Source organism: Periplaneta americana, chromosome 8, assembly GCF_040183065.1.
Source record: "Periplaneta americana isolate PAMFEO1 chromosome 8, P.americana_PAMFEO1_priV1, whole genome shotgun sequence".
Classification (NCBI taxonomy): Eukaryota; Metazoa; Arthropoda; class Insecta; order Blattodea; family Blattidae; genus Periplaneta; species Periplaneta americana.
The window spans coordinates 160,597,141-160,609,694 of NC_091124.1; positions in this window are offsets into that span (position 1 = coordinate 160,597,141).

Sequence of the window (12,554 nt, forward strand, 5' to 3'; positions counted from 1 at the left end):
TGTCACATTTAAGCACACTTAAATGCCATCGATCTGGCCCGGGATCGAACCCGCAACCTTGGGCATAGAAGGCCAGCGCTATACCAACTTGCCAACCAGGTCGACTCAACTGGAGATCATCAGGCAGTTGCTGCTTCTCTGTGTAATATTTACGACTATGTCTCGGTGCTGTATGAGATCTTTCGATGGACTCTGTATCTGCTGTCGGATCGTAGTATTCCTGATGTTGTTCCACTATTCGATATTCGTGAGTTGGTTATGCCGGTCGCCAGGATGTGGCTGGAATTCCATCGAGATAGGTATCCCGGGTTCGATCCCCGATCAGGTCGTGATGGAATTTGTAGTATACAACGCAGACGTTACAGAGGGGTTTTCTCGGGGTACTCCCGTTTCCGTCTATCATTCCACCAACACTCTCCACCTTTTTCTCTATTTAATCTATCGTCTGCAATAGCAAATATAGGCTGGAATAAAGTCTCGAGTGTAGTACGTTTTGCCGATGCAGATATAGGAATAACTTTGGACTTCGGGCCCTGGGGCTTATCAGGCTACTCGTGTGCGGATGGGCCCTGATTCTAACAGTGGCTGAAGTAGAAAGGCCCACCTGTCAACTCGATTCACGAATGCCACCTAGGCCACCTGTCGGACTTCAACAATCATCGCGTACAGTAGGCCTATAATATAGGACGCACAATGGTTCAAAGCGTGCATACGTACCGCGTCCAGTCCTCGTAAGGGCAAAGCAAGCCGGTCGGCAGCCTGCAGGGTAGCGTCGAGGAACAGCTGTGTTATCCGGTGACCATTAGGGACTACGGTATATCCGGGGCTGATAAGTCACGCTCAGGTTTACTTATTCATCTCATCCCAAGCTCGTGTGAGTTTTAAACTTAATGAATCTCTTTGTACACTTACATACAGAAAGATAACATAGATTGCAGAGAAAACTTATACCAAAGACCAAAATGTTCCTAAAAAAAATCTGTATTCCAAGAATAATTATAACATTTGGTGATAGCGAGATGCTATTTTGACGAGATGAGGCCAAGAATTCGCCATAGGTTACCTGAAATTCGCCTTATGGTTTGAAAAATCTTGGGAAAAATCTTAACCAGGCAATCAATCCAAGCGGGAATCGAACCCACTCGCGAGCGCACTCCGGATTAACAAGAAACGCGCCCCCGTCTGATTGAGTTACACTGATGGCAAGTTAGAGCTTAACGGGCGACTAAAAATATTAACAATTCTCAGTCATCTTCGTGTTGTATATCAGGCTTGCAGAACTCGGAAGTAGGGGAAATGACGTCAGCCTCATTCCACTTCTATTGGGGATGATCGACTTCCGCGTAGAGTTGTTTACATTCTCTGCCCGTGGCGACATGTAATTTAAAAAAAAAGGATTGTAATAAAATCATTGTATTTATAATACGTTATCTCGTTTCAAGGTTTACAATTATACTAGATTTCCTGTAGGTAGTTTCTTTGAGATTTCTTTGCACCTTTCCTGCTTTAGATTTTCAGAAACTTTCCTCCTATCATCACCTAAGGAAACATAAATTTATAGCATTTAAGTAATGAACCTTGCAAGCCACTATTAATTTCAATTCAAAATGAACACGACGAGTGACGTCCTTAATTTAACAGTAGTTTACACTGGTGGCCATAATTCTGGAAACTTTGTTTTTGTACTGAATTATTATAACATTTGTATTAATTCACAGATTTATACAATTAAAAATGTTATTCGTGACTGACCCGTTACTTATGAGGTTGTAATAAAAGTATTATATTAAATCCTGAATATTTTAACAATAAATGATCATTACTATGTGGGAAATTATGTTCTTGTCGTTTAAGATCTAAATATTAATTTCAGATTTCATTATAATTTCCCATTATTTACTGTAATAAAAACTGGTCCATTGTTGAGTTTAAGATTATTGTTGATCAGTAGAAGTATTGTTGAGCACTGATAGCATAAAATACTAAGTCAATTGCTGTGTAGAACTTCCTATATCTCTTTAGAAGATTTCCTTCGATCTTTCAATACTATTCGACAAATCTGCCTCACATCTCTTGGACTTACTTCAGGTTTTCTACCAGTCCTAAGTGCTGTTTTACAAGATTTTGTGGATTTGTACTTCTGCCATACCTTCTGGACGCTAGACAATGTAGCACCATTACCAAGTTTTCTTGCAATTTCCTTGATTGTGTAGCCTTCTTCTCGAAGTGTGACTGCCCTAGAAGGTGTTCAGTTCTTTCGTGGATCCATTGTGATAAAATGATCAATAAAGTTTGTTGTAAAGCAATCAGGTGTTAACCTAACGAAATCTTAAGTCAGACTAATGATAGAAGCAAATTAATAATGTACATATTTTATGCTACCAGTGCTCAACAATGCTTCTACCGATCAACAATAATCTTAAAATCAACAATGGACTAGTTTTTATTACAGTAAATATTGGGAAATCATAATGAAATCTGAAATTAATATTTAGATCTTAAACGACAAGAACATAGTTTCCCACATAGTAATGGTTATTTATTGTTAAAATATTCAGGATTTAATATAATACCTTTATTATAACCCCATAATTAACGAATCAGTCACGAGTAACATTTTCAATTGTATAAATCTGTGAATCAATGCAGATGTTATAATAATTCAGTACAAAAACCAAAAAGTTTCCAGAATTATGGCCACCAGTGTATATAAATAAATAATCAATATACAGTTCGTAATAATGAACTTACCCGAAAGTTTGTGCATTCCATAATTCTTAATATGGACTTCATTGAAATGTAGTTTAATATTGAAACGACGAGTAGAAATAAATTGGTTGGGACACAGTAAACAAGCAATTCTTTCGTCTTCAACAACAAAATAATCATATTCCCATGTCCTTTGGAAGTAGTAGTTCTTCACGGGTTTAGATTTTGCCATGTTCCAGTTCTCTTTAAACTGCAGTACGCGTATTGTGTATTTATTTGTTTGTTTGTTTGTTTATTTAATGTCCGATGTAATTTATTTTGCGCATAAATATATATAAATAAATACTGTAGTTACGTACAAGGAAGACTAATACAATAGGGACCTACCTCAATGTAATGGTTATACCTGTGGATTGAGGATGAAAAGAACGTAAATTTGTGGCCTATTTCATTTGAAGCTCAGTTTTGTTTTCCTTTCGTGTTAGAATGAACCACATCAAAATTTCGATCACCTTTCGCGAAGAGCCGTTGTTGATATTTCTTCAAACCTTTGCTACAATTCTATTGTCATGCATTGTGTGGAATACTGAGATGAGGTAAAGAACTTCACTAGTAAACAGGCGGTCGTCCCCGTTCCTCGTCCATGTACAGAGTCCGGCCTACTTATGTGATCGTAAATCACTTGCTATTGTTTGCATTCCAAGTAAAGGAGCTGCCGCCCGCACATTGATATTGGCGCGCGCCTCTCGTCTCGAGTTCGATTACTAGTAACAGAAGGTAATTTTTGCTTTTATTTCAAGTGTTTTGATTTTGAAAATGTCGATTTTCAGATTTATATGGGGTCACTCTTTTTGTAGCACTTCAATGCAAAACAAAAAAAAACTAAATAGTACATCCACCTGCTTTTGAGAAGCGATTTTTATTGTAGCTTGGGTGAGCAATAATGAAATGTTTTTCTTTCTGTCAAGTTAGAATACTTGCGAAAACTATAGTTGAAAGTAAAGAAATTCTTATGCAGAAAATAAAGGACGTAGCACAAGAGCTATAAACTCGCCTACTATCCGAACAGTGAACGTATACAAATCTAAATAAAATCTATTGACAATAATTAGCTTTGCCAATGTCTATTACGCACGTGACAGATTCAATTGTAATGTAAGTACTGTGTTTTTTTTTAATACTTGGTTGACCCAGTGGATAGTTTATACCATGGTACGTTTGCAGCAATCATTACCATGCACAAATTTTTATTAAAGTAACTGGTAGAAGACGAAGACTGTTTCAGCACCACTTGTGTAAGAACAACTTGTTTCTTTTCGACTGAGTACGCTTTTATTTCTCACCTTAAGTTCAATTTTTAAATGCTGTTCTAATTGTGACTTCATGGAGCACCCATTGCGTTTGTCACACACTTTGCACAGCACGATTTTACCATTGTAATAAAGGAATCGTTAATTGAAATCCAGTCTTTTGAATTGGATGCGAATGGCAGTAGACTAGCTACTTGTATCACCTGATGTCAAAATAAGCTTCTCAAGAAAACATAAAGAAACCATCGTTTTGTTTTAGAGCAACTGATTGGGAGTGTTTGTGCGAAACGGTCATACACACAGGGTAACTTTCACTTTTTCTTTCACCGCGTTAGCAGTACAATTATTACCAATCCTTCGCATTGGTATTTGTTCCTACTTTACCGTTACTTCTTAAAGGATATATAGGGACATCATTTTATTTTTACTAACATTTTTAATATTAACCTGTCTATACCTTTAGACAACCGGAAACACCGCTTGCTCCCCCCTCCAAGACTGGAGTTCGATGATACTGGCGTAAAACACAAATCACTCTACTAGGTATAGGAAGGAAGAAAAGTAGTTCATCCATTTACGTAAACTAGGAAGTATCGCGATTTTGAGTTTGATAATTTCCATTAGGTTTTTCTTTAATGAAAGTACAGTACTGTATTAAGAATAAGTGTTTTTACTCATGAAGTGAGTTATCCATGCGAACGTATTCATTATGCGGTGTATATTATACTGTCTACAGCACATTAGCGTACAATATAGAGAAAGAAGTTAAATTGAAAAATAATCATAATATGAATATTTAAACACAATTTTGAAAATGGTGGCCGTTCATTTCGATACAGGCTTCAGTTCTTTTGTGCATATTATCGCACTATAGACTATTGCATCTAATTCCAATTGCCAGTTTCGTCCTTCGTACTAGTAACTCATGTTGAAATAATTCTGTACCTACTCTACGTACTGTGAATTCTATCTTCACTTCTGCCCGACCCGAAAATATAAAATTACTCAGATATGCTATCTACTGTCCGTCCAAGTGGTTATGCCGCAGGATTGTAGAAAGGGAGGAAATCACGTGACAGTTAATTACTTAACGAGGCCCTTTTATTTAAGTTAAATTAAACAGCTGTATAATATTACGTAAACGCCCAATTCCTAAGAGAAATTAATGTTTTCAGAAAAGAGCTAAGACAGCCCAACTTTTACAGAGGGGCGAGCAGAAGCAGGTGGGGGAAATCGGGATGCGACGTAGGCAAACGGACAGTACCTGTACGAAAATATGATTCAATATTGAAAGCTCTTTCTGGAACGTACTATACTCAGTAACTCAGTACTGCTTACTATCTGCGGTCTTGGCTCTGTGTGGAGTTGGAACTTCATTAGTAGAAGGGGTGGGAGTGAAGTACATTAAAAAACTCAGGTACAATAAAAATTGAAGTAAAAATAAAATGATGTCCGTGTACAATCTATTAGCATTATAAAGAGATGTCAATATCTTGACAATACGTTATTATTTTCAATTATTAAATTATATTTATGCACTAGAGACGAAGGTGTAAGCCTTATAAACAATTTTAAAACGTATAACTTAAGAATTAAGTAGAGGGAAAATTGTGAAAAAAATGTGTATTCTTTGAAAATATGTAATATATGCCAAAATATTTATTATGCACTAAAATATTTAAAAATATGTAACTTAAAACTTTGGAATAATGATATATTTGATATGATTCGCCGACATTTTAGCTTTCCTTATAGGTTAGCTACATATATGTATAGAAACTGAATATGTAGTTACATAAAATCCGCGTTCTAGTTATGAGTAAATAAATTTCTGCAACTGTGACATTCCATCTGTTGCCAAACAGTCTGCCTGCTGAATTGACTTGACGTTATACTCAAAGACTTATCCTTGGTGTAAATATAGACCTATGTATGTAGTCTCTACAAAACCTAATAGTTTTAGTACGTTAAGACAAGTAGACTAATCTTATATAGAAAATCCATGATTAAGACATCTGTTAGTATGCTAACTGACCTGAAGATGGGCAAATTGATACTTTCATTTTGATTGATTTTGTTTTATTTGTCTTCAGTTTATTAATGTTTAATATTTATAGTGTACAATTAGAGCAACATTGTGTGTTGAGATGGTAAGAAATGGAGTGGAATTCTATAATTCGCCCATTATAAAGCAATAAACAGCAAATTAAATTAAATTCCCCAAAACTGTCTGCCTTCAGGCGTGTGTTGTATCGTAAGAGTTGTATATCCCACGAAGTGTTCCAAATTGCTTGTCCTAACGTCCAATAAATCTGAATTCTGATAATTTTATAGACCATACACTTATTCCTCATAGCCTATATTTTTATTTATTGGAACGTTTCGATATCACAGCTATAGGTATCCTACAAGCAAAACTCAGCTCGAACTCCTCGCGGCGCGCATGCTATTCCCCTCTTACTCCCCTGCAGTAGGCTTGAGAGAATGCTGGGAACGGGAGCATACGTCATCTGCGCGAGACAGTCACACCCGCTGCGCACTGAGTTTTCCTTGTTGGATGCCTATATCACCTCCATACATTGTAGTAGTTTGGTAGTAATTTTAAAGTAATTGTAACGAATACTCATTGTCATTACGTATTAAATATATATACACGTCCACACCTGTGGAGTAGCTAACGGTTAGCGCGTCTGGGCGCGAAACAAGGTGGCCCGGGTTCGATTCCCGGTCGGGGCAAGTTACCTGGTTGAGGTTTTTTTCCTGGGTTTTCCCTCAACCCAAATATGAGCAAATCCTGGGTAACTTTAGGTGCTGGACCCCGGACTCATTTCACCGGCATTATCACCATCTCATTCAGACGCTAAATAACCTAAGATGTTGATAAAGCGTCGTAAAATAACCTACTAATATATATATATATATATATATATATATATATATATATATATATATACATATATATCTAGTATACATTGTTCTTGTTTCAATGCCTTGCATCTAGCAATGAAGTCATTAGCATTCGTCCTCTCCACTACTTCTGGGCTACAGTGTGTTCTGCAGACAGTGCATTGTAGGTCTTCAAGTGATCTTCGTTCATCTCCTCTTGACTATATATTTTTTTTTTATTGCTAGTAAGTTTGAAATTAAAACAAATTAATAAATACAATGAAAGATAAACTAGCCCACTCCTGAATGAGTATAAGACTCGTGCTCAGGAGGGGATTCCAATACAGACAATAATAAAATTAAAATTGAGAGTGAATACAGATGAAATACTGTTTAATATGTTTAAGCCCAAACTATAAATCCAATACATTTTTTTTTATTTTCTTATTAATTTGGAGAGGATTCGTGGTTGAAATATTATTGGAATAAAATTTGTTTAATAATCTGTGACCTTGACTCATGCTATGATAAAAAGCTGAATTGGTTTTACATTTGGGTTCAGACAAACGCAGAGAATTCATATTTTTAGTTCTATATTTATAGGTATATATATATATATATATATATATATATATATATATATACCTTTCAAAGTTATTAAAATTTCTATGAAAATATTTTAATAAAATAATACATTTAATGTGTATATGTGTATATATATATTTACACATATACACATTAAATGTATTATTTTATAACTATAAATATATATGTAAATATATATATATATATATATTTACACACACATACACATACACACAGTATATTATATTATGAAATAAAGCTGAAGACAGCCTACAGTTTTATGAGAGGAAAGAACTAAAAGACACTTTTTATGTGGTTCATATTAAGTTAGAATTCCAGTGATTCAGCTCAATGGTACAAACCTGAATATTATTTGGAGAGAGCTGTACAGATTTGCATTCGTCACGCAACCCCTCCACTAACCCGGTATTGACTTTACGTGACGGGAAAGCTTTTACCTTATTTTACGCGGAAATCGTGTATTTTAGTTTCCCTCGTGGACGTCATAAAACGTTCTGAATGAAATGGCAGTGAAATCGGTGGCTAACTTTACTTCTTTGTCGACTAAAATGTACTACTTTATAACCTCAAGCGGTAAAAGAGAAAACAGGAAGGAAGAAGAGAGAATAAAATATATATATAAAAAAAAGGCAATAACATACATAAATAAGCTCCTACATACGTAAATTAAATGTATGCCTATACATTACATGGATATAAGTGTACATGCATACATACGTACGGTAGGGGGAATGAATCTACGTACATACATACATACATACATACATACATACATACATACATACATACATACATACATACATGTATACATGCATAGGCCTAAATGACATCTGAGCAAGAAGATAAAATAGGGACATCTTATGCGTAGTTTTACCGTTAGATGGCAGGAGTGTTCCATGCGGCATAACATGTTGTAGGACTATATTATGTCATATGCTACAGTTGATTACGTTCTCCCGCTTGTTGGTTTTCTGTGCTTGTCAAAATTATACTTATAATTATTTTGTATAACCTAGTATAATTTAATATAATTCAGTATTTTCTTACCTCATAATTTAATTTAATTTACAATAAATAACAACGTAAACTTGTATAATACTGAGCGAGTCCCTTAAATGATGGAAATCTGCAGTATGCAGAATATAGATACGAGTAAATTTAATATTCATGAACAGGGAACGGATTTATATGGACTAAAAATATATGAAATATGTAAATATATATGTAGTTATTTTTACCAAAATATGGAATTAAATATGGATTTTTACCAAAATATGGAATTAAATATGGACTTAAAATTATAAAAAAATGACTATGTACGTTAAATATTGGTACATTTTAATCAAACTAAACAAAAAATATAATGGACGTACCTTATCTTCCAATGTAGTTTCAACAAAACACAATTTTTATTGTCTGTTACCATAACAATAGGTTACAAACATTTCTTTCAAGTGCTGAAAAGTGAATCTTCTTCTATTGTCTCTGAGGATAGATTTATACTGACTAAAAGAGCGTTCGACGTCACAAGAAGTAACTGGTACATAATTCAATTTCACAATGTCTGCTGGGGATAAGTCCAAGTTAATCTTCACTGTTGATTCACCACTCATCACAGCAACAACCTTTTGTAGTTCTTCATATCCAGGGTTTTTTGAAAGTACAGTGTCCACCTTAGCTCTTACTGCATCTGCAACTTTACCTCTACCACGATTCAGTTGTTCCACAGTACTATTTATAATTTCAAAACTTTCAGATAGTGAAAGGTGCCTATTTTGGAGATTTTTGAGCGTTTTTATGATGCATGAAAATGTATGCTGAATGTGAGCTAAGTCATTCTTCACACTTATGTCACAGGTAACTGTTTTCGCAGTATCAATTGAGACTGCATCTTCAGAGTCCAATGCAAGGAGAACATTGTTAATAGAGTCTATATGTTCGGCATAATATTCAACTGCTTCTAGCCATGTACCCCATCTAGTTAAAATTGGCTTTGGTGGCAATGGAATTTCAGGGTACATTTCTTTCAACACGTTAACTCTACTGGGAGCTTTGAGAAATACTTTTTTCACTGATGAAATCAACAAATCTACTTTAGGGAAATTGTCTCTGACCACTTCTGCCACACGATGAAATGCATGCGCCACACAAGTAAAATGAGTCAATTTAGGATATACAACAGATAATGCTTGTCCAGCTTTGACCATATAAGGGGCAGCATCGCTAATAAAGAATAACACATTATCGTACATAATACCCTTTGGCCACAGGATACCCATAGCTTCGTTGAACAGTTTAACTATAGTTTTGTTATTGCACTTTTCTAGAACATCACAATGTAAAAGAATTCGTTCAGAATATTGTTCACTTAACAAACCGATAACTACATTACCAACAAGTCTACCTTCTTTGTCGGGAGTCTCATCAATGGAAACCCAAATTGAACTATCTTTAATTTCATCTCTTATCTTCTGTATTGTCTCATCGTAGATGGATGGAGCATACGTCTTCCTAAGTGTTGACTCATCCGGGATTGTATGTTGAGTATATTTTTCAAGGAATTCCCTGAAGACCTTATTCTTTAGTTTGTAGAGAGGAATATCAGCAGAGATGAGAGAACGGCACAGGTCGATGTTAAACTCAGATCTTACATTCGATGTTGTTGGTTGTGTTAAAAACAATTGTCTCTGCTTGGAATTTAGTTGTTTGTTGGCCTGATGTTTACTAGTTGTAATGTGTTGTTGCACCAGGAACTTTTGTGTAGATGATACTGCACACTGACACAAATTACAAAATAATATTTTATTGTCAGTTGATAAACCATCTTCTTTAAATTCTGAAATGTAACTTGTTAGTTTTGATTTTAAATTGACTGAATGACGTACTTTTGGCATATTTACCGTCTTTATAGTATGATTTACAAAACTGAACCTATGTGTATTCTGACTGGCATTTAACTGTTGAGCTGCACAACTGAAGTCTGTTAAAAATTTTAAATTAAATTAATACAGTTTTGTAACTTACTTTCCCATTGTTGATAGGACTGCTAATTTTCAAATAACTCTGATGTTAAAGGGATTACTGAACATGTGTTTAAATCTCTATTGTTGAAATGTATTTTTAAAAGTTAATGGAATTTTGTTTTGTTTTATTGTTAAACCTAATATAATATGGACTGTTTTATATGAAATATGGAAAATATATGGAAATTAACGAAAATATGTACTAAACTCTAAAATATGGAAAAATATGGAAAATAAAAGTAGGATTTTTCAACCCTACACATTGTGAAACATAAAGATAATGCAAAATATAAATTATATTAGCTTTATAAGTAAATATGTATTTACATATAAATCCTTTCCCTGTTCATGAACCTAAAAGAGAACTTCGAGAACGAGCTGCACGAATAAAAAAAATAAATAAATAAAAATTGCAACTTTGTCGAAGGTGAATATTACCTCTTTAATTACTAGTATTGTAAGTAGCGTACGCTAAAAAAGGATATACAGTCATCAATGTGTTTTTATAGGGAAGGGACTATCGAAATTGAATTCCTCATATTTTTTTCTCTAGTTATAGAAAGATCAAATGCAATATTTAATAAGATTATATAATACGATAGCAGTAGTATCACGATTATTCCTGTGTTTTGTAGGTTAAGGACTTGCAGTTTTGAATATTATGAAGGATAATTTTGAAAATTTGAAGTAAAAACATGGCTTTAATAATTAGTCTACAGCACATTAAAAACATTATTCACGAAATGGATTTCACTATGGATCGTCCTGGATAATAAACATCCCAGTTAATCGAGAGTTTACTGCAGGCGTAAACTTCAGAGACTCCTAGAAGTACTGAATATAATCTCTCTTCCAAAATGAAATTGCAGTCAGCAATTCCTTACTTGAAGTAGTTTTTTTTTTTAATAGCTAGCACTTTCGAGGCGCAACTTAATTTTTTTTTTTTAAGGTTTAAAGCATACATTCAGAATATTTTAGAACCTGAATGAAGACAAAAGGCTTTCCCTGGTTTTTACATAATATAAGAACACAACAAAAATTTGGCATTTTGAATTGTTTTTAAGAGTATTTAATGTACTAATACTCTACGTAAATTCTCCATGTTTGTATACCGGAAAACAAATGCACACGCAAAGCTCAACCCTCAAAGTACACACGCGCTATCTGTTGGTGCTAGTTCAGGATATCCCTATTGATGTGAGGCAGTGGCGGCTGATTGACTGAGGCAAGTGAGGCCGGGCCTCAGTCACTTGGTTTAACTGAAATCAAATTTTGTGTTTTATATAATGTATTAGTTATTTGAATGAAGCATATATCGCTGTAGAAGCATTTGAAAACTTTGATGTATATAGACCTGTTTTTCAGTAAAATTTGTTCCTGAGGCCGGGATCGCTCGTGCCGGGTCTGGCTTGTGATGTATATAGACCTGTTTTGCAGTAAAATTTGTTCCTGAGGCCAGGATTGCTCGTGCCGGGTCTGGCTTGTGATGTACAGTATATAGACCTGTTTTGCAGTAAAATTTGTTCCCGAGGCCAGAATCGTTCGTGCCGGGTCTGGCTTAATGCATTTCATGTCCTTTCGCGGGCTTTGAGTTAGCGCTTAAAACGGTGTAGCTGAGGCACAATTCGGCTGGCCTGGTCAGGTTTCACTCGTCCCATCCATGGACCGGCCTCAAGGGTAGAGTGGGGTGGGAATAGCAGTGGTGACTTGTCTTCCTAACTAGGCCATAAATAACAAAATTCCAGCTCTTTAGCAGGCAGAGACCCACTCGATTCTCTCCCCTTATGTCTCAGTTTATGACATAAGCGAGGGTGTTGTAATATTGTACTTCGTAGTACAGTAGTGAATCTGGGCCAATGTTGTTATGTGTTTCGGGAAAATATAAACAGAAACAAATGAGAGAAATAATGCTGGTGCAGTTAATTCATTGTTAGTGTCCTTTTTCGAGAAGAAATAATACTGAAAGAAAAGAAGTTTTAAATAAAGAGAGAGACTACCGAGATACCTACGAAATCGCTGA